Source organism: Varroa jacobsoni, unplaced genomic scaffold (genome assembly GCF_002532875.2).
Source record: "Varroa jacobsoni isolate VJ856 unplaced genomic scaffold, vjacob_1.0 scaffold_179, whole genome shotgun sequence".
NCBI classification, from domain to species: domain Eukaryota; kingdom Metazoa; phylum Arthropoda; class Arachnida; order Mesostigmata; family Varroidae; genus Varroa; species Varroa jacobsoni.
In genome coordinates, this window is record NW_019213081.1 from 75,366 (window position 1) to 99,301 (window position 23,936).

The following is a 23,936-nucleotide window of genomic DNA, read 5'->3' on the forward strand; positions in this document are numbered from 1 at the left end:
CTTCTTTATGTTGCGTACACATTTTTCGCGACCTCGAACTGGAATTTTGAATCGGGCTAGTTCGGCGGCCAGCCATTAATATGGCCACAATGTAACAGAAAAAGCCACCTTTACTTGCGCGCGTACTGGTGCCAGGATTAAGTTTGTTAGGAAATTTTTTCCTTTACCACAATGTGCATAGATAAGAATAATTTTGGATCTAACTATGCGCAAGTGCTCGCAGAGGTCATGGTAAACTTATTTCTGCCTTTCATTTGAAAGGTTTTCGTGGCTAATAGTGATTTCTCATTGCTCGGCGGGATTATATTAGTGGTTAGGATCTCCTTGTTGTTTAATGTTCCTTTGGGTACCCAGACTAGACAGATTGAAGTTGGCTAGGATTCTGTTGCACTCGCTGAACTTGGTCTGTAAATAGTTGAAAGCTAAATTGTGGTGAACGGGCTAAGTTACCTGGTGGTAGTTTTCAGCCATAGCTTTCGTGTGCAAGTTTCACGGGTCTACTCGATTCGTGACATATCCGTAGGAGGATAAAAGAGTTTCGGATAACATCCGGTATCTGGGTCTGCGCGGCGTCATGTAATGCTGATCATCATCAGAAAGGCTCTCCTTTGCACACGATTTTTTAGAAGCACCGAGAAGGGCGTAGGGTGTATCCTAGTGTATCGAAGGAGTTTGGGCCATGTACATGATAGAAGAGGACGCACAGGTAGTAGATTGTGCCCCATCACGGGTTTGCTGTATAAAGGCAGTCAAGGACGTATGCTTAGTAGTACTGTGGGCGATGTGGAACAAACACACCTTTCCCTCATTTGACCCTTTCTACCCACCTGTAGAATTGGGTGTGTCCGCATAAAGCAGTGATTTGGTGAACGCCTTTTGCTGGCAAAGAAATATATGTTCATTATGTTGGTCGGGCCCGGTGGGCAGCTCGTCGCGTACCGGATCCTTCATAGAAAAACACATGTTGCTCCTAGGCACTCAATAGGTAGGTGGCAGTCGTGAATAGACAAACTAATAATTTGAGAAACTGCCTAAGAGGAACTAATGTTTTTTTATTTCTTCAATTTAAAAGTGGCTTTGTTTCTTGCTATGAGCGTATGCTTGATGTCATAGGCGTTATATGACTCAATCCCCTTCGAGATAATTGGGTGGCCTGTCTTGTAGTCGGTTTTTTGCAGCCGACGAAGCCGCTTACTTTTGATGAACGCCGTCTGTACGTTAGGTAAGCGTTGTCGGTGTAAAACGTACGGTTGCTGTAAGGCCTAAAGAGTCCCATCGCACAGAGGCTGTCTTGCATACACGGTAATGTCAGTGCATGAAACAGTTCGTATATCACGTATTTAAGCATTAATTTCTGAAGATGAGAGTCTGCTTTCGGATTAAGTATTTCAGCCTGAACGAATGTGTCATACGTATGTGCCGAAAGCTTTGTACGCTCATCAAGCCAAGGAAAATATGCAAATTTTGAAACCTTTTCCTCTAACACTATTTGGTTGCATCGACGTAATGTCATAAGAATAATTTTATCTTTAATCGGAAAACTTTCTCAGTTAAGTCGGAGCAATCCTTGGGCAGCTGCCCCTCATTGAAGTTAGACACAATTTCAGGCCACTACGTATTTCAAGTCACGGTGAGGACAAAAGACGTGTTTTCGTAGAAATGTATATATATCGGAGTCGTGTTGTAACTCAGCTATGTATAGGTAGTCCTCTTTAAAAAAAGATAAAATAACGCAACGCTTCTCGACCTTGAATAAATCATCTTCATTGTCTATCGCGTCAGTGAGGCCCTAACATGTAGTAGCCTGTAGGATATGTTCGTTGGTCCAAATATAGGAGAGGTCCTGCAATTCAATCTTCGTAGTCATGTTCACCAAGTGCTGCCGAAATGATCGCCTGCGTGGAGGGTATTACTAAATGAACCGACATCAACCTAGTCATGATACACTACCCAAAATATCGAAAGGCGGTCAGTTTGTCCTGTGTCGTTCACAGCAAAGGGTGTAATCGTTTTTCTGTGCAATAACAATAAGGCATATTGCAGTCAGTCGCATAATTGATGTGATTACGCAATGAATCGCAATCTACTCGGTTTTGTATTGGTATAACCCTCTTCGGAGGCATTATCGCCGTACTAAGACCATATGAGGCCGTGTGACATCACCAGCTTATTGAGCGTTCTGCATAGGCCCTCACTGTCCGCCTGCCCAGGTTGATAATCTTTTTTTGTTTTTTTTCGGTAAACATGCCTTTGACAGCAGGGAATTCTCCACTCATTCCGGAGGTCATCTGAAAAAGTGTATTATTAATGGCAATTGCTCCTTCGGAACCTTCGAGCGGCAGGTGTGTTGCTTTTGCAAAAGAGCAACCAAAAGCAAGAAGTGGCCCGATTTTGTAGGAAGTTATATGCCGGGCAACTTTATATTCTCCTACATGTTGCAGAAGTTGGATATTTAGCCTTTGAAGAGACAGGCATAAGTGATGTCAAACCTTGCTTGTGGCATGTAATACTGCTACTGATTTTTCTTATTTATGTAGGGCTGGTAGCCATATTACCCCCTAGGGCTCTTGTCCGCAACATGAGTCGGAAGTTCGTGTCATCTGCTTCACCGTCTGATGGGTACGCATTACTACCGTTATCGTACACCGACCTGTAGGTGCAAGTAGGGTCCTAACCAAGTAGTGGTCCTCCATGGCCAGGGGCAACACTTTGGGTAGGTAGTAGGGTACTCAACGGACCTTCGACTCATCCCTATCTTAGTACAATCCATTTGAAAGATATATAAAGAAAATGGGTTGGCCACTGTCAATCTAAGCAAATAACAATAGGGTTAATCTGGCTACTTAACCCTAAGTGGCGCGCCTTTGTTCGATGTGTGCCTGTGTACATTCGCAGAACATTTTTGTATTGCTTCTACAATGTGGTGATACAGCCGCTACAATAAGATTTTTGGTTGCAAGCCATTTTAGTTAGTTGTTCATTTATGTGACGAAGTCTTTAGAAGCATCTATGTTTAGGCGCAGCATAAAGTGCTGGCGCCCGTTAGAAGTTTAAGAATGAATTTTATTGGAGCTACTAGGGTTTCTCCATACGATGACACCCACACTAGCAGCTATTAAAAACCATAATAATATCTTATTTTCCTTAATCCTTTACCTTCCTAATATTATATATTCGGTAAGTATTATATAAAATATTTTATAATATAAATTTGGTAATAATTTTTGCCAATGTTGAAATTTGTAGTAGCGTGGCAGCACGCTTGTTAGTTATGGTTGCTATGGACGCAGTCAAAGAAATGCGCATCACCCACCCAAACCACGCTTCCCCTTTAACTATTATAATGCTGCTGACTATCGTAATCATACTGCTAAACAGTTGCTTCGAATTAGTGGTATGAATTACGCCCTTTCACTCTGTATACAAATCGAATTTAACACTATAGGAGCAAAGCTATTTACTAATTAGCTCCATCGTTTGTATAGATCTCCTCATGGTGCACGTTGAGCGAACTAGACAACTTTCACAGAACTAAACACTCGTACATTTAATGATATACCAGCGTTTATGATACTAATAACTGCCTTGATATTTCTAAACGCTGGTGTGGCGCTATTTCTAAGCGTGGAAGGTGAGAAGGAAGTAGCTGTTATTGGTTTACGATCAACCGAATTAACTACGGTGTGTGGAGAGAAAAGCTATTTGGCCAATTAGCTCCATATTCCGCACAGACTTTCCCATAATACATGTTCACAACAGAAAAAAAAATAGATCAGTGTCTATATGGTGACAGGTTAGGTTAGACAAATTCGCCCACAGGACCTAGTAGTATAAATAGATAGATGATATTATACATAGGGAAGTCATATCATAATTATTAAAAATTAAAACATTACTATCACTACAACATAGTTAGCTACCTAGTAATATTAGGTTGCCTGAATCTATTGTATCTAGCTCGCCGGAACGAGTAACTTTCAAACCACATATAGGTTTATTGACATGTGTCAGATGTATCCTGTTTATTATTTGTACGTTAAATCCCTGGGATCGTCCCAACGGCTGCAATTTACATCCCCATATTTAATCTTGTTATCGGTGACTTGTTTTCGAGGATCAACGGTACTATACAAAGCCACCTGTAAGGTGAACAAGGTAAGTAAGTAAATAAATAATAAGTAGGGTAAAGTCATTGCCCGATTTACTTTTCCTCGATCCAGGTCGTGATGCATGAATTAGGACACAGCAGTGAGGTTACGCATCTTCGTCGAATAACTACACGGAGTGTTATCGATTGCCACACAACACATCTGTGAGGTTCTTCTGAAATTCAAAAGATCTAGCAGTACTGACTACTACCTTCCAGGATAATATCTTATAGTAATAGATGTTTTAAATATCCGTTGCAAGCGTCAGTGTCAGCCTATATTCCGGATTTTCTCGAGAATCTATTCAACATTGAAGCCAAATGTCTTTCTCTTATTTTCAACGTCATTCTTTCATCTAATCCTTCTCCAGCTGGCAGTGAAAACCAACCCCTGCTGCAATGGTGCGCCCAACGCGGGTTTTCGGTAGCAATAGTCTCTCGAGTGCCGTACATGTATTTCTGTCTATCCTGGACTTATTTCGCGAAAAATCGTTTCTACCTTTTTTTCTTAGTATTTATTGTCTTCGTTACAATTTTATAACATGCACTTCGTGGAATTTCACATAAAACAAGCAGGAATAGTTGAAGGCTGGTTGTTTAAAAGCGCGCAGTTTGAGTCTTTGAAATGTGACTCCTCCGTGGTGTTGAATCTTCCTATTTTTGTTTTTAAAATGATCGATATAATGACAAACTGCTGTTGCACTGAGGACATTCTTGTCCAATGCTTTTGTCTATCACAGGGATAGTAATTAGTAACCTATATCACTCAAGCTTACTACCGTTAGTACTGCTCCTGTATCTATTAGAAATTTCACCGGTCTCGGTTAGATTTAAATAATCTAACCATATGCACAACTTCTGTAGAGTCAAGACATGCCATTGCCCACGTATCATGCTGTAAAGCTTAACAACTACGGCAACGGAGCATTCTTGGCCAGATATTACTTCGATGGATTTTACATTCTTGGTCGGATTTGGCTTACCACTGTCACGCGTCCCACAAATCGTCCTGACCCTTCAGACGTTCCGTCTATCCTCCCCTCTATCTCTATGGCCCCTTCCAGCGAAATGTCGTCCTTTTCTACAAATAGTCGCTTCTTTCTAACTCGCATCAACATGCCCACGATCATTTGCCCCTTAACGGCTTCATCTGGCCCATATTTGTCATCTCAAACGCACATCACATAAACGCACATCCCCCCTGTAATTTGCATAAGGACGATATGTAATCATCAAAACTCTTGGCCGGCAACTTTTTCCTTAGCGAAACTCGTTCCTTACGGCAATCTGCATTCGATTGCTATTGAATACGGCCTTGAGGCATGTCGTTATCAGTTTATACCGCGTTCCTTTGCGGGAAGTCTTTGAGTCGTCATCCTCGTGCCTTGAATCGCTCGATACAGTAGTTGGTCTTTGTAGGCCCAAGTAATTTTATAACAATGCACACCTCCGTGTATCGTCAATTAGTTCCTGGTCACTTGCAGCGCCTGCTTGAAAATGTCTGAAATATTCAAAACCAATCCTGCGCTCAACGATTGATCTACCCTGCAGGGGTAGGAGTGACTATAGTCCAACAACGTTCTGCACGCTGTTTCATCTGTGCCAGCTTTTAGCATCTCGCTACGCAATATTTCCGCTGATAAACATTCCGACCACAACTGCATTTTGTAAAGGATTGCGGTCCTCGGTCGGACGTTTCGTTAACGTTGCTGTCTACTAACGAAAATAGATAATGTCTTTCAGTTGAAATTTCGAGACAATCATCGACGAGACTCATTGGGATCTGTTTATTTCCTGATGTATCGAAAACCGATGTGGGGCCAGTTTCATAAAGTACCTTTCGTTCTGGTTAGAAAAATTACTAAAACTATAATTATAAACATGTCATAAAGTGACCCACTATCTGATACAATCTAATGAGGCAGTACGAAGATTAATAATGTTTGTAAAATAATGTCTCGCAATTCTATCGAATATTTTATGAGTGTATATAATTTGTACTCCTCATTTAAACGCAGGAAAGGAAGAACACGGTAGCTACACTACTCCACAACTATTGCTTATGAGATAGAACGGCGCCGCCGCCAACGCATCATCAATCACAACAACAAAAATTAGAGCAAAATAGAATATTCGACAGATTTTCCTCATTTATTACGTGTCTTACAGAACGATCGGAGACAGCACGCTCGATGTTTTTCTTTTCCGTATTATTTTACGTCTCCGCTATATACATCATACACGTGGACATCGGCGTTAGCACCTCACCGTATCAGTTCTCCATCTAGGTCGTGGGCATTACAGGGAGCTCACACTTCGTATATGCGAACACGTCGTCGAACGTGTTAACGTTAATATTCTTGGTCCTGGCATATCTTCAAGACTTTGTATTGTAAATGCGTCACCTGTATATGTTACACTTATGAAGCTCATATCGACTATTAGAAATCGCGCAATCCTGGCCTAGTTTAGTCATCGTGAACTAACTGTTTCGGCGTAACCTATTTGGAAAAACAGTACGGTTTTATCCCATTAAATGGTACATTTGTTATTGTAGAGAGCTTATGTCAGTATTATGAGGGCGCATTCAACATTTATTGCTATAAATATTTCTGTTATTATGTAATACCACTCTCGCTAGGATAATAATAAATTATCGTTGACAGAATAGACTCTTATTAGAGTTGACGTAAAATTTTAGCGTTTCTGTAAGAGGACTACGAAAAGTGCTCTTTTTTTTTTTAGGTATTACAACTTACGTATGCCCGGACATAATTAGGGCAGCACCTGTTTCATGTGAGCCAAGTTCGGAGCTCAGACTTAACCGTTAAATCGTTCCGTCAAGCCCACTGCCTACTAGTTCTAGGTTCTTCTCTTATAAATATACAAATGAGAAAAGAGTGGCCATAGCGTAACTACTGTTACCGCTGGTTCTTATTTAAATTGGACGATGCTAATCAAGATGACTGCAATTTTGCTCAAAAAAAATTGAAAAAACTGTGCTTAAGTTTGGTGGTAGTTAACATACAGCTATACCGAACTGCTGCAAAATTCTTTGAAATTTTACGGATCACGGATTATCCAGCACAAACTATTACCATATGTATAAAAGGGCAGGGGAAAACGCTAAAGAACTTATTTTAGTTGCTCGTATATATATAAAAAAAAAGACTTCATGTGCAGGTATTTTGTGCATTTGTGCAGGCAGAAATATTTTTTTGTCAACAGTCCAATGTCGCGTGTATTGGTGCGTGTTGACAGTTTCAATTCGTTAATCTTGATAAAGTCACACGTAGCTTCACAAATATGTAGCAGAACGTTTTTCATCGATTGAATAAAAATGTGCGAATTCGACGAAGGCCGTTTTTTCCGAAATGTTCTTGATTGTCTACAACTGTCAAAGGTTGCTGACGTGGGTTGCTTAAATCTTCAAATAGGTAAAATACGTTTATGAGCCATTCGCAAGCAACACGCTCACATGATTGCAATAAGCCTTTTAGGATGTCAATAAACGTAGAATATAACTATTGTAGTTCATGTTTAAAAAATATAAAAAAAAAGGAAAGTTATAGCTCGCGCTCGGGTGCAGCCGAATATACTAGTCGTTGCTATTGCTGTCACCGTTTTGCGTCCAACGTCGCCTACGTATCTAGCGGTAATAAGCAAACAAATTCGACGGAAATGAAAAGGAGGGCTATGTTGAACACAGTCACCCCCTATTCGTGTTTAGATTGTGTTAAATCAGAATGACGACTTTTTTATAAAGAGAGTACAAGGCTGTACATTATTTGAGTTTTAACTCGAAATAACAACCGGGAACGGAACAGGTCTGCTTTCGACTTGGCACCGTACGATTTTAAGAGTGAATTCTCTGTGTTAAGTGGTTGACCGTTGAAATGAACTACTACTACATAATCTATGAATTCGCCACTTATGGGCCAAATTGGTTTTAGATTTGCAACACCTTCTTCAACACTGCTTACGCAAATAATCGAATTAGATTGCGGTGTACCAAAAAATGGCCGAGATTATTTGTTGAAGTGACGTTTTTTTGCCTTAAAGAAGAAGTGCCCTGATCATAGCCATCTTTCCACTGTTGTTATTGCTACTGATCGTCGTAGTTTGTGCTGGGACCTGCTTTGTCTTCGTACTGTCGCTTGCTACTCTTACTTCTGGGTCCTTTTGCATTCTACACCTTTTAACTCCTAGTCGAGGTAAAGAGTAGCAGCGGCAGCAGCTGCTTCAAATCAATACATAATTGTAACCATTGTCGTTGCCATTGTAGTTGTTGAGGAGTTAGGGTGGATGAGCACGTACATCGCAAAGTTTACAAGTTCAATGGAACTCAGGTTCGAGAATATAATTTTTTCGTGAAAACTGCTTCTCACGGAACTATGACGCTTACCGAAGATCTCGAAGGCGGGAAATAAATAGAAAGCGGCCAACACACAGTCACACAGCTGCAGTGTTATTCTTTTGACTTGGGTAAAATAGAAGCGCTTTGCATATTTATTATATAGTGTGGCATTGAATAGTAATAGATATTAAGGCTTCATCCGGTGCTGAATCCACATCTCTGTATTTAATAAAAAGAATTACACTGTCAACTGCGTTGACAAAAAATACAGAAAATCATCTCTTTAAAGCCATTAGATCCACCGGCCTTTTTGAGTCACTTTCTCAGAAAATCTGTAAATCTAACTGCGTCGATACCAATGCAGATTAAACAATTCTCGCAACACCCATCGTTAACGTCGTCATCACCTACATAAGCCAAAACGTCAGCGACGCTGCTCGATATGGCTTTTACAGCAGACAATCAGTTTTGCGAACTTAGAGTTGACGCCCTAAAAAGTCATGTACCGAACAACAACATTTGGAAATAAAGTAGATTGGTAATGCTTGTCTAATACACTCAGATAAAACCATCAGTGTTCGGTTCATCGTACTATAAGCCGATAGCTTAAATGTACAAAACAAAAAAAAAAGCTGTGCAAGTCTTTTTCACTTAAATCGTGTGGTTCCGTTAATGACTCGTATTAAATAAGTAAAACTGTAAAACTCGGTCAAACACAGTTGTAATGATTACTCGTTGAACGAAGGATTTTCGGACAGGAACTGTTTTCGACACCGCTTCGCCAAATGCCAAGTGAAGTTAGTGAACGATCATGCTCTAAGTGCGTAAACGGAAAGTCTTGGCTTTCTCTGTTCCTCTCTATTAATCAAACGGTTTTATTAGTGCTCAGTCATGTAGCACTCAATGCATTTTACCCGCGACGAGCGAGAAGCAGTTCACTAACGGAACTACAATAGCTCATGCGAAACAGAAACGAGTAGTAATTTTCAATTCTGTTCTATGCGACTTACATCCGAATCGTGGAGTCTGTGTCGTCGGCAGCAGCAGCGAGTTCACTACAGAGGATACCGCTGACAGCACAGGCAAAGTTTCCGATATCGCCCTGTTTGTAAAAGGAGCTCGCACCTACAGCAGGAGCCGTCGCTATGCGGGCAAGCTACTGCTGTCAAACAAACCGTCGGTGACATGCGCTAGAGATACGATGATTATGGCGAGAACAGACTAGCGAATTTGGGCCACAATGGTGGTGACAAACGTCTACTCGTAAATGTTATATTCTAGGCGTAATACAAGCAGAACAACTAGGACGAAAATAAATATGTTTTTTATTTTTCAATCATGTGTATATTGTTTTATATTGTACTTCCTTCTCATAGTTTTTGATACCATGACCAAACTAGTCATCTCTGTCCCTACTGCCAAATCAGTACTTAGCTTCCAACTTTTTGTCAGCTTGTCTTCAAAATAATGCATTGCTGCTGCGTATATGGACATATTACCGACTTAAGCCCGCTTAGTAGGAAGTTTTTTAAGAGCTTCTTCACCTTCTCGACCTGGTTCAGGTCTCTTTACTTTGCGGGCGGACCTGTGGATTGGATTGGTATCTTTTTAAACACTTGGCTTGGCTATGTGGTATGAGAACGATTCTCGAATATCGATAATTGACGACAAACTCCAACGAGCTCTCCTGCTATGAATGTTAGCCTAATGCTTGAAGCTCGCGCAGTTTTTTCAATTGTAGCCGCGAAAACTTCTATTTTTGTTTTTTTTTGCATCGCCAAATTCGGCAAACCCTGCCAACTATGAAGTCCAGCATTATATCGCCACGTAAAATAACGCAACAACACACCGATCTATTTTTCAGTGTTATACTGCATAAAGTGCCGATTTAAAGGTGACCTCAGAGTTCGCCAAAATGCTTCGATTTGGTACACGGCTTTAGAAGCGTTCCCGAAACCTATAATATGGCGATAAACGCCTTGTGACAGATATATCCCCCTTTTTCATTGAAAAAGTTAATGCATTATTTATCTTTACCAGTGATGAGCATTTTCGGTGGGTGTTTATATTCGGTATAGAGCCAGGGCTTGAACGCGACAGTGATTAACTTGTCATATTTTTTAGATGTACCCAAATGCATTGTCTTAGGCAAGATATTGGCCATATAAAATATGCGATAATATCCTTTCTTGTGTGTTATTAAATATAATGATTGCATCGAATCCAGGCTATACATTTCGCCCACCACGTGGGAACAAAAAGGCGATGGCAATACGTTCTCCGAGCACAAATCATACACGAAAACACGTCAAACGAATTGAAGCAGAAACGAACATGTTTTTGCAATTTACTTTAAATTTGTTAGAAGTAGCAGAGAATTCATATTTTGATTAACAGAGTTTTTTTTTTTTACTTTTCTGTGTACCGCCGCTGCATGCAGATTTCGGTGCCAGAAAGCCATTTCTTTTTCTTCATATAAAAAATAATTTTGCAGTGTTGGGCATTAATTAAAAGAAATATGATGACAGTAGGTGGAATTTTGCAAAAGAAACCACCTCGTTTGGCAAATCGACGCAGAGATTTGATCCGATTATACCAACCTGTTTGTTCGATGATCTTCGCTGCCAAGTTTTAGATTTCCATTTAATACTTCTTACAAGAGCTATTAGCTGTTTAGGATGATTCTTCTGGGGCGGAATCGCTGATTTTTAATGATTACGCGCTTCAGCGTACTCGAATAAGCGGTAAGAATATTCTCATTTTTCCAATGAAGCTGGTCGAGGATGGCTTCCTCCTGCAGCAAAAATCTTTTGTATTAAGGGCTTACTCAAGTAGTATGCACCTTCTATGTAGCGCTTCGGTACAACGTTACGCGAGTGTGCAATTTTCAATGATCGTAGAGCACAAATTCTGCGCTATGTAATGTACTATGATTTCATAATTTTGAAGTGAGTAAAAGAATGGGACTTATGTTGCTCGCGATTCAGCTAAAACATTTCACTGACGATGGCATGGTGACAGGTATGATAAGCTTTTGTAATCGTAACAGAATAATTAAGTGCTAGAGAGTTTAATGCATGTAAAACTTAACAGTAAAAAGTAAGGCTTCAAGTTCACTTGCATACCAAGACGCACATATATATTTCCGCGAAACAGAGAAGCTGATATTCCACCATACAAATTGATTGTTTTATTTAATGGAAAGCCATTAACAATCAATGGTTTTAGCTTCGCAAAAGCTATTACTTTTAAATATTCATCCGTTATTCATCCATAATAATCCGCCAATGTCAAAACGCCAATTGCTTTAGTCAAGCAGCAAACGAAAATAACGTGCAATTAAATAGTTATCCCAACAGGACACTTTAATCTGTTTTAACATGTTTAATTATCACCTTAATATGCTTTGGCTTTATCAGTTAATGTTGCCGTCATCACTTCTATTCGATTTTCAGTCTTGGCTTCGGTTTCACTAGTGACTTATAACTAATAAACAAAACGACCTTAAACTAAAACAAGTTATTGGTAAGAAGCTTGATAATCTTTGTCTAGCCATTTAAAGCCGATAGAGAATAACAACAGCACCTACTGAGCTAAATGACCTTAATTAAAACAAGCCTAAGTAAATCTAAGCAAGAACTTCTACCTTTTTTTGGATTGTGGATGGAATGTAATAAGTGCCATCGGTACTAAGCGTCGAATAAATTAGGTCGTGGCAATGCGTCGTGGACGTTGTTAAAGTGCCATGGGCGGTATCCAGACTGTTGCCGATGACGTTTCTGTTATAAACATTTGGAAGTCGCTTTTAGCGGTTGGTGTTACCGTTTTTTTTCTCTTTTCAAGTAGCTGGTGCTATTTCAGCTGCTGCCACATTTCCTTATAGTCGCTTCAAGTATGGGCCTGTTACATGTAACGCACTCTCCTTTAAAGAAGTTTTAAGACAATCGATCGGATTTTCAAGATGACTAGCAAGTTGCTGAAGCTCAACGGACAGACCTCTTGCGAAAGCTGTAACTAGTGGTGCTTGTTTCTTGGTTCTTGTAACTTGTTTCATTGCATCGCTCAAGAAGCTATTTATATGCCAGTATGCGCCACGAAACCTTTTATTGGTTAAACCAACTAGAGTCAGCTCGCAATCACCGCCGTCGGTAAAGTCATCCATTTTGAGTATTCTATCTTACTCGCTTTTTTATTTAGAGTAAAACATACATTGAACTTATACCGTCAACCGAGAAACGCAAATTCTGCTTGTCCTCCGTCAACGTTCAGTAGTAATAGTGAGTACCTTTTAGGGTAGATGAGGCTTGATAATCGATTTGGTGGCGTCAGTATCAACACCGTTACAGCCGTTGTGAGGTATGTTGTAAAGTTGCTTTGCGCTGAATCTAAAAAATTATCCTAAAAAACTATGTTAGAGAAATGTTCATATTGACACTGGAAGTGCAAAATCAAAGCACCGCCGCTACCGGCAGTTCTTTTCTGTTTATGGCACTGAAAGCGGGTAGCAGCGACGGTAGCTTGTCACTTTTCGCCTGCTTCAAGATTTTTATATTTTTCGCTAATAAAATTGCTGCTTCTGTCAGTGATAGTTTGTAGCCAATTTACTGTTTCGATCCAGCAATGTTAATTTCTAGGACATACTTTTTCATTGACAAATTTAAAAATTGCATTACCTACCCTGTTTTTGCGCTTTTTTTTCTGCAGTGCCTATATAGCTAATATGCGGCTTGTAACGATAAAAAGTCTTCACTTTTTTGTCATAAAGATATCGTAAATAAGGTTAGACATAAATTTCGATGTATTACGATGGAATTGTAAAGCTTATTTGGCAATGAAAGTTATTTGTCCTCTGTGAGCAGGCTCTCAGAATACAACTAATTTCATACATAGCACCAAAGACTTGGACCCACTAGGAGGCCAACAGGAGTGATTCTAACTGCACCAATGTTAAGTTATTTTAACGTACCTGTGAAACGGCGGGCAATTCTACAAGTAACTATTCATCTTAATAATAATACTTAATTCTTTATTTATCAATATCAATAATACTTTGTGTCAATACTGGACTTTGGGTTAGCGTGGCAGCATTATATATATATATATCTCTGACATAGTTACTATGGTAACGCACTTAAAGAGATGCGTAGTAGCCAACCACTTTACTTAGTTCCTCAATAGGTTCGCTTGTCTGCGCTATACCGCAGATAGTTTGGCGATAGGTAAAGATTCTGCATTCAGCCGCCAGTGACTGACTAACCTCATTGAATCAAGGATCTTTGACGGCTGCCCGTGCTCAAAAAGGTGTTTGATGTTTTTTGCCTCTACTCGATGCTGCTGTTGATGTTGATGTCTGTTCAGGAAGCTTCAGCAGACAGATCGTCTCGCCACATATTCAAATTCGTCGATTCTGCAAAATTTTTTTCATCGAAGTTTTGCGAAGTGGTCTCGTTCATCCCAGACACTACTAACAATTGAGATAGAAGAGTTATTTCATGATTTTGGATAGTAGCGTTAGCTAGAGCTAATATAGCTAATATCTTTCATATCCAATGTTTTAGAAAGGGAGGACAACTAAGCGTTATTTGTACTCTCGAGTTTTTTTTATACATTCGAGGCTGATTAATTCTTATGAAGAAAAAAGATGTACTCGAATTCCGTTTTTGTCATTCCTAGCGCTGCCGCTGATGAAGTCGATAGTATACGTGAGGAATTCCTGCGTACGCAGGCAAACGTGCGCTCAAATTGTGTGTGCTCACTTAGCGAGCAAAGGAACAGCGAAACGATTTGAATCTGCGGACCTCCGCTACCGAATATATTCATTAGTAATACCGAAAATGACGGCAACGACAGCAACGACGGCAAGATAGTACTTTGTATAATCGAACAACTGAACATTAACTCAGCGAAGTGCAGGAATAGCGATAGATTGATGATGAGAATGCTAAATGATATGTTATTTATTAGCGGCGGCATGATGGCGGTGGTAACGACAATGACTACGGGTAAAAAGAATTGTCTCTAGACGTTGTAAAATGCGAAATCGATTGCGTATTACAAAAAAAAACTATACATACACGCACGGCAGCTGCTCTCCTTGCTTGTAAATTCCTGAAATACGCCACTGTGAATTATGGACCCCTTCAAATTTGTTTTAGTTAAAAACGTTTTTAAGTAATGAGGTTTAATGAAGTTAAACATCATAAACGCTGATTAAACACTCCCCGAATTGAAATTCGGGACAGCGTGAAAGAAGATCTTGCCTACTGTGTGACTAAAATCGCTAAATATATAGCCGCCTTCATGAAGCATTTCAGTTTTTCTGAGAAGTGATTTCACTTGTTTCGGATTTACAGAGATAAGATTTGAAAGTGTGCGGTTTGATTATAAATGATAAAACAATTATATTCTCACGTGCTTCGTTTTCTTTTTAAGATTCATATCTAGACCTGATGATTTAATGCTGCATTTAAACACACACGCATTTAAACACGCCCACGTCACATCACTGACGTGGGCTTATTTGCAAGCCTCTTTATCGTTATGACATATTAGAACAGACACAATCCTTGATGAAACAAAAAAAGAAAAGCGTTTTTGGCCGCTCGGAGATTTTACAGATATACGTTATGGAAACATTACCACCATAATTAGTAAAGAGAAGTATAAGCTGATTTGAGTACATAAACAGACAAAAGTTCGCTAAGTTATATTGTCAAACAGACGTTCTGCTTCTAGCCAGCTCTTCCATTTTAATGAGTTTATATACACCCGCTCATATTAAAAAAATTGCCTCAACATTTTATTATAGAGTCAACCTCCCGCAACCTGTATAAAGCCTATATAAAGAATATTTATCCATTGAAAAGCTGCACACAACGATTCGCGAAAACATTCAGTGTAGAATTTGCACGCCATTCGCACAAGACTGGTCTACGTTAGTCAAGACAATAACAAGTTAATGATAATTAAGAATGTCTTATTTTACCCACCTACTCTTGCGCCTGAGCGACATATGCGCGTGATTGTGAAAGCATATTTGCTTTTCAAGGAAGTATATAGAAGGCCAATGTGCGAGAGCACGAAGTTGTGATTATGCACCCAAACAAAATTAGTCCACTCTTATTGAGTATTTACAGTGGGAGCTAAAAATGAGTGCCATTGTAGATAATGTATGGTGAGCTCGCCCAACCATGCAGCCCGTTTCTTCCTATTGAGGTTCAGCTTTCAACTCCTTTTATTGGAAATTGTTTAGAAAGGTTTAAAGCTTATATTTTGATTTGAGTGTCTACGGTGCTTGATCGATCAAAGCTAATGATGTATCATTACCAATAGGATTTTTGGAAATTACTTTTAATTACATACAATATTTTTGTGCAAATACTGGTAGTTCGTACTGCATAATCCATAATCCGCAATATTTATTAAAATTGCTTCTGCTCACTGAAATCCTTACCATCCTATCCGAATTTAGAGATAGGGTTCTGTCTCTGCACTTTGACGAGCTCAAAAATGTCGTATCGCGTTAGAAAAAGGTATATGGACTTTAAAATCTCGGTGTATCTCGGAAGTTCAAAATATATATTGTTAAGACGTTGGAGTAGAGCGGCGGCCGTGTAAACTTTAATTTAATAGCTAAACGTATCGAGGGTACCCGATACCACTTTGTGGTAAACGCAAATAACTTTTCAAAAGTTTTTGTATACATTTCTCCCAGATGGAAGTACACAGGTAGATGATGTAGTTGCCATTGCCAACGAGAGGAAAAATGCGGTGGTGAATAGTGGTGAACTCCCAGTAAAAAACAGCGTTATTCATACAAACGTATAGCACACTACAGTACTAGTGAATTTATTATTATGATACAGAATGTGACTAAAGTTAATCTGTTTCGCCATATACAGTACCTTGTAGCGAACAGCGATAAAAGCACCAGCTACGCGCTTGGTCATTACCGAATTTAAGTAAAAATTAGGCACAACAGCACTACGCGCGTATTTTTTTCCAACGAAGGGAGGGAGGAAGTGACACGTAAAAGCAATGGCGTTAGAGGGCACTGTCATCTGCGTTGTATCTTTGATCGACACCGCTGCTGCGGTGAAGGGAGCCCCAGAACCGCTAGAGTGCTGCCGAAGTTTAAGTTTTTAGCTCCCAGACATCTGGAATTTAAATTTCGCAGCACGTTCCGGCGTTCTCGGAAATTTTCAGGCTTGGTTTGGAGAGGTTTGTTTGGCGAACACCGCTTCGTTTTCACCTTTCAGAGGAAAATGGAAAAGGAACTTCCCTCCGCACGCAGAAGACGAATTCGGTAAGCTTTAGTAGTTGCGGTGGTTCCAAACTGCAACTCAGAACCCATATAACAGTAGGCAATGATGTCATGTCTGTGGCCAATTTCATGTGAGGATCTCTTTCCAATACATTAAGATTGCCAACTTCCAATATATAAGTAAGGAGTGAAATGACACCCACGATAATCTAATGCGAGCTCAACTTACCACGTTTACTATAGAATTCACGAATCACATTATGATAAATTAATCCAATATACGAGTCTTTCAGTACATTACAGCGTCATTTAAAGCTGCGTCGGGGTCTTCTAAGTGACGAAAATTGGTGAAGTCGTCATATTTCTGAACAAACAATACGATGAGTAGAAGTAGAAGCAAGCTTTAACAAGAGAGAATACAGGCGGCAAAGAAAATGACATTTCTGCTTCACTTGTGAGAAGACGCAACGGTTACTTCAACATCTACCTCGAAGGGGTGCGGTTGAAGCACAGCAAGTATACAACTTTAGTTAGTGTGACATGTGGATATCTTATTTGTGTACAAATCAGTGTCGCACAACTACTCAAAATTCAAAGCGTTGCACTATATCTTTTGAAGTTATGAATATAAATTATCGTTACAGCCTTCAGTTTCTACCGCATGGCTTGTTTCTTCATGTCGTAGTTTAGTCACCTTCTAGCCGGTACGAAAAATGGGTAAATTTTTTGTACTGCTAACCATTAAGTAATTCAATAATATTTAAGCGTTCGCTCGAGTCAACAGCAAAGATTACCGCAACAAAGCCTTATCAGAGGCATACGATGCCATGTTTGAGTGGTCTACTACTAACAACCTTCTGTGAATGGGTAGAACATGAATACCCTAGATGGCCGATACGGAAAAGGTTCCTAATAGCATGTTAACACTAAGTTTAGTGAAATCGTGTTCTAAAACATATGACACTTCTGTTGATACAGTAGGTGTTTACCTTTTTAAAAAAAGACGTGAATAGAGGAGAGACGAAGGAAGGCTATCAATAAATAAGCCATATCAAGCTCTTACGAGACTACACAATTAGCGAAAAAGATATGCCAGCCCATTAAGCCAGTGTGAGTTCGGCATCCGCATTCATGGATTTAAATTAAGAGAAATCAGTAAAACTGATTCGGTTGAGTGCAAATTTAAATCCTAAAAGATAATGATTTACCTTAATTGGCGATGAATGAATATGAGTGCTCACTACCATATTCTCGTTGTAAGTCAGCAAGCATTAGTAAATACTAGGAAGATATTTGTTCATACAAAAAAAAATATTTCACTTTTTTTTACTTTTTTAGCAAAGACTTTTAGCGCACAGAACTCTAAGTCACTAGTTTACATGACTGCCTCGATGCAGCCTTCTTTTGTTGTTTCTCAGTCTCATGCTTTGGAAAAATAGAAGATGAATCGGATCCATGTTACGTTGCGGTCCCTCGATCTGTTTGTGTGATATTCACCGCGCTTATTATAGCAATAGTGCTTCTTAATGCTTCATATATTCTTTGTACTTCAGCACGTAAGGCACTGCCGGCCTTGTAACCGTGTATAAATCCCCCAGCAATTCAAACGAGTTTCGAATTTCTTTAAGCACTCAATGTCAATGACAAAACCATGACTTTTAGAAGAAAAGACGGGAACTGTCGTCGCTAGGCATGCCGTCCTAATGGACCGCATTGAGTCCAACGCCGATCAAGGCATTCGCAGATCTGCAATTTCAGGAGTGGAAGCCGAAATTGGCATTATTGTTGATTTGCCAATTCTTTGCAGAAAAAGATCGGCTTCAAAGAATGGGGATGATTCCTTAAGGGATCATCTTAGTCATCCACTCACATGCCAAGCTAAATCACAGTAAACACACAAAAGTGGTAAAATGTCTTTTTGGAGCCCATTAGCAAGCTATTATAAGCACAGAAGGTAGTAGAGACGGTAAGCAAACCAAGGGGCAGAAGGAGATGAAGCTGGGGCAGAATGATTCAGAGTTTCAGGAAATGGCTCCTAGATCGACAAATAGGTTATCGGCCTGAACCGCTCAGGACTCCAAATGAAAGGGTTTTTCCAAACAAGAAACCAAAAATTCCTCCTAAAGTTAAATGAAGTAGATGGACTGCAGTACTATTTTAACTGTTTAAGGATGTGCCACTGGGTACGCGACTGTCCCGAAGAAAAAGTTGACAGCATTAATCCACAAAAAGTCGACATTAAAGTAGTAAGCACGAAACTTGATAGCAAAAAAGGACGGATTTGCACGAAAGGGTGAGGGCCACATATCCATTATGAATCATGATGCCCTGCTTAATGTGTAGGCAGCATGTTAAAGCCAAAACTTAAGTGAAGACACGGGCTCAACTGTTATTTATAGTATAAGAATATGTTATGGCAAAACACGAATGTGGCTTGAAGATCTAGAGCTACCAGAGCCCAAAATAACAGGGCCGGCCGATGACAACAAAGATGTAGTCACCTATTAGAATAGTAGCAAGACTGACGTCTAGGGCATTAAGGGAGGTAATGGTTTTGTTTAGTTTGCAGAACGTATACATCTTCCAAAACTCTGGTCTGAAAACGTCTTAAAGTTTCTTTATGACCCAGAGAATAGTTTAAATGAAAACGACAAAGTAGTGGTTGCAGGAATTTTCAACGCAGTTGCCATCGACTCCGTATTAATATATACACCATGCTAAAAGAAACGTTTCTTTTTAAATGGTTGGTTAGAAGGGACCTCCACTTAATCAGTGACGAACTTAAGCTTATTTTCTATATAAGGGGACAGGATATTTACGGATTCTTGACGGATTAACTACCAGAGAGAACTGGAAAATGGCATTTCCCATATGAGCTAGAGAGCCCAGAAATCTCACAAACCTAATATATACGTAGCTGAGGTGAGACGGGCAACGAATTAAAACGAAGTTTTCATTGAACAAAAAGAGCCATAGGGTGCTGAATAAGAAGATACTAAAGAACGCAATCGGCGGAGCTGCCGAACGTTGTGAAGCCTGACCACGGGAATGCACGGAGCGTGCGGCCGCTTGCCAAGACGCGAAGACTTCGATACATTTCATTACCAACAGGTGAAAGCCTAAGTAATAGAGGACAAAAGAAGCTAAGAATGGTTCTAACAGAGTCAGAAAGATTTGAAGCACGGCTAGGGGAAAAACTATAAGCAAGGAGCTTGAGCGGAACAAAGAGCAGAAATAGAAGGCGATAAGTGGACAGAAGGCTAAAAGATAGTCTGAGCTAAACTACATGGAGCGCCTTCTGAACTCTTAAATGCAGCGAGACAGTCGAAAAATTACGTCCGATGTATCAAGGGCGAAGAAAGCGAAAAAAAGCAGTACTGAACTGACGTAGAAAGAGATTCTGGAGGTAAGTAGCAGAATAGTAGTCGAAAAGCAGTGCACTTGACTGGGATACCATAGAAAACTGTGAGGCACTTGCAAACTAACTACCTGGAGATCTTCCGATAAATGGCCACTAAATTATAAAAAAAAAAAATATTTTGCGAACCAATGGAAGGGTGCTAGATTGGTATTCATACCAAAACCTGTTGGTAAGCTTGCTGGATAACCGACTTCACACAAGCTACTCTGCCTCGTTCGTACAGTAAGTGGGGCACTTCAAACGCTTATCATTCAGGGGCTGTCTAGTGAAATAGTGAAAAGAACAGAACCAGTTCTGGTTTAGGTATAGTCGATCATTATATGATTTTGAAGCACGACCAAAAGGAACTAAAGGTGCTGAAAATATCAAGGTATTTCTGTTCTATCTTCTTAAAAATGCCTTCAATGTACCGAACTAAAGCCGCGCTGAAGGCAAAAGAAATATTTTCAAATATATCTGAATAACCCAAAGAACCTAGCGGAGGATAGTATTGAGTGCGATTGTAACTCATGAATGTTACAAGGTTGCATCTTAGGATCAATAAGGGAGAATCTTGTCTATGACAGAGTGGTCAGACTATCCACGTCCGAGGGTTCATGCAGACGATCGGACGGCATTGATGATCACTGCCAGGACCGAGACGAAACTGGAAAACGAAATAAAAATAGACCTAACCAATCACAAAAGTCCGGGTGAACATGATAAATAGCCATCAGCTTTAGCTAGCAGCACAAAAGTCATACAGGTTATAGGCAAAAAAATGTGTGAGCTTTAGCTTTAACTTGAAAAGTACTGACTCCAACAACAGAAAACAGCCCGCTAGTAGAATCTCCACACTTGGAACGAATGTTGAAGAAAGTGTCTTTGCTGCGCAGAGTCTCAGCAGGTTAAGGTAGGTAGATTGGTTAAGAAGAAAAGTTTAAGTTAAGAAGAAATTGGTTAAGGAAGAAAAAAGCTACTTTTTTAATTTATTTACAGTTTTCCACTAATTTCCAGTTTGCGCAAAAGTTATTGAATCAAAGAATAATAAAAGTAAGCTAAGAAAAGCGTAGCGAGTGCTGGCTCTTTGGACAAGGAGAGCATCATGGCACATCATTGTTGAGGAAAGGTAAGATTTAGAACTCAGAAACTTAAAAGATAGTGAGAAAACTTTTCAAAGGCTAAGAGTGGGCAAGCACAATAAGGACCTACCATGATTAAAAGGCTAATACAGGAATTCAGAAAGCAACACAGAAAATATGTTAGAGAACTAACCTGCTACCTGGCTCATTCACTGGGTATGTGTGTTTTCAAGCATATCTTTGTAAAGCAAGAAGGCACACATGACTTATGTAATGCATGCAGCACTAGCATGTGTGACGATGCTCATACACTGAAGTACCATACACTTCACGGGAGGAAAGAAATTGAAAGATTACTAGGATATCCATTTAGAATCTAAGTCATGGTAAGCTCGATACTTTCTTCAAATACGTGATGAAGGTTACGAAGCTTAAGGGATATAGGAAACGAACAGGACTGTATAGGTATTTATTTGAAACGCACCTGGCCAACAGAAGGGGTGAAAACAACCTCTACAGAGTGCATGACGTTTATTTATTTTTTTAGACTGCCTTCGACGTCAAATATTTAAAACAAGTATAATGACGAAATTGTAATTTCGGGTTGCAATATATCTTGGAGGTTGGAGGCACGAAAGATGGAGGCAGTCTAAATCAAGGCGAAAATTATTTATTGTTAACCACCTTCCTGTAATGCTCTGACGGACATCCCCAAGTTCAGTTTAAGTATCAACATGACTATTTCAACCATGTAGCCTTTTTCCAAGTGGCAACAGATTTGACGTCACCTGCTAACACTTAGATTTACAGTTATATGTGAAATCAAAAGACAAACGGTGATTCATCTGAATGTTTCCAAACCTGAGTGGTCTTGAACCTTTCCAGGTGAATGGCGTATCATGTCTTGTAGTAAAATTATAAGCTAATATTGTTACCATTTCATAGGCCGATGTTCAAAGGCCAAGGTTCTATTAAATGTAATAAAAAACGAACAAGAAACACAATGAAAATCTATAAAACTCGAATAGTCACGTACGTAACGAAGGACGTAGAGCGCACAAAGAGGCATTTGCCGAGGAGTTCTGTTCGTGAGAGTGTGCATAAGGTGCATATGAGAAGGAATACCGCGAAAACACTATTGTGGATGATCAAATGCAAGAAAACCTGGGTAAAATGGTGATATTATACAAGATTGTATGGATTGCAACGAGGCCGCGAGAAAAAACCTTCGACATCTCAAGCAGTAGACCGTTTGCCGAACTATTATCTGAAGTGATGAAACAGAAACTGTATAACGCCTCCGGCCAGGACATAAATGTTTTTCTTTGGATACTAGTATCGCTTAAATGAAGTAAAAACTTGAATGTGAACTCTAACATAAGCTGTAGCGATGCGAAGATTATATGTGGTTTTAGTATAAGTATACGTGCTTTGCTATTATAATAATAAGATCACAAAATTTGAATAAATTACGAATATAAAGGATGGATGAGATTTTACGAAAACTAAGAACTCTGGTTTAAAGCTGCTCTTAATCTAGTAACTATTGAAACTGTATGGAGAAAAATAAAAATAATAATAAATAGTAATCATAATAATAAATATCTCTATAATTGTATGATAGTATTCAAAGTGTTTTGCTGCGAAGGTTACTTTTATCTTTGACACCTTTTGATCCTCAAACATAGCAGTTTCTTAAATATACAAACGTTTCTCCATGTGTGAAATATATTTCAAGGCTACAGCATACTTTAGCGCAAGTTTGGATTGTTCTTATCATATGATTAGAACCACTGTAACATTAACTCTAAATGCCGAAAATAGATGTGAATTCGAGCCAATACACGGCACATGTCCATAGAATATAATTGAAATTGCGTCAAGATAGGTGAAGTAAATTTTGGAAGTAAATAAAGTGACAGTAAAGACTAATAAGACTTTTTCAAGGATCTTCAAGTAAAATCATTCTTTAGAAATACAGGAATTTATTTGTATCCAACTATTGTTCATCGCCATAATACTCTTGCTGGCACGATTTGGGTACAAAGGGCTATGTACATGGAACTGTATTAACGGATTAAACTGAAAAATGCGCAAGGCGCCCTCAAACTGACCTGACTGATGGTTTTTACAACTATGTTAGAAGAAGGACAATTTATACAGAACCAATCTTCATATGTTGTGAAAAAGTTCGTTAATTTCTCTGCATCGACTCACGCAGCAATGGTTTATTAATGCTGAACTTACCACTACCAGTCAATTTGACCGTTTTTAGCATAATGAGGATAAATATAAAAGAAGTGTCAATGAGTTTAGTGTTGGAACATATTAAAAAGCTCCGTATGGTGGTTCTGAGGGTTCTCATGGTTTATTCTTGGCGGGCTATCTAAAAATACAGCAACACGTCTTTAATGTCGGTTTGCTATATTTTCAGAAGGTTCATATACGTGTTATAGATGTTGCTCAGATGCATGATAACACCGCAAGACAGATTAGTTGCTGACAGTCATGTACTAACAAGATGAATTTGCTTTGTTTCAATTAGTTTATGAAAGATTTATGAGAGAATGTTGGACGATATATTTCAACAGTCTCATGATTCATATGACTTACATGGGTGTTTGACGGTACGGAACCATAGTGTAATTTACTTAAAATCGTCTGTCTCCTTATATTTGTAAACATTC

At 39.3% G+C, this 23,936-nt stretch overlaps 1 long non-coding RNA gene across 3 annotated transcripts; it reads right to left on the minus strand.

The window, feature by feature from the left end:
* Positions 1-6,261: 6,261 nt before the first annotated feature.
* On the minus strand, positions 6,262-23,918 carry LOC111271741 (uncharacterized). Of its 3 annotated transcripts, none has more exons than XR_015315431.1 (3): positions 23,863-23,918; positions 11,105-13,911; positions 6,262-10,089 (listed from the first exon to the last, which is right to left on the minus strand). It is a non-coding gene; the product is annotated as an uncharacterized LOC111271741 (long non-coding RNA). The 3 variants fall into 3 exon arrangements; XR_015315434.1 differs by lacking the exon at positions 23,863-23,918 and having other exon boundaries at positions 11,105-11,298; positions 12,151-15,719; XR_015315430.1 differs by lacking the exon at positions 23,863-23,918 and having other exon boundaries at positions 11,105-15,719.
* Positions 23,919-23,936: the final 18 nt, after the last annotated feature.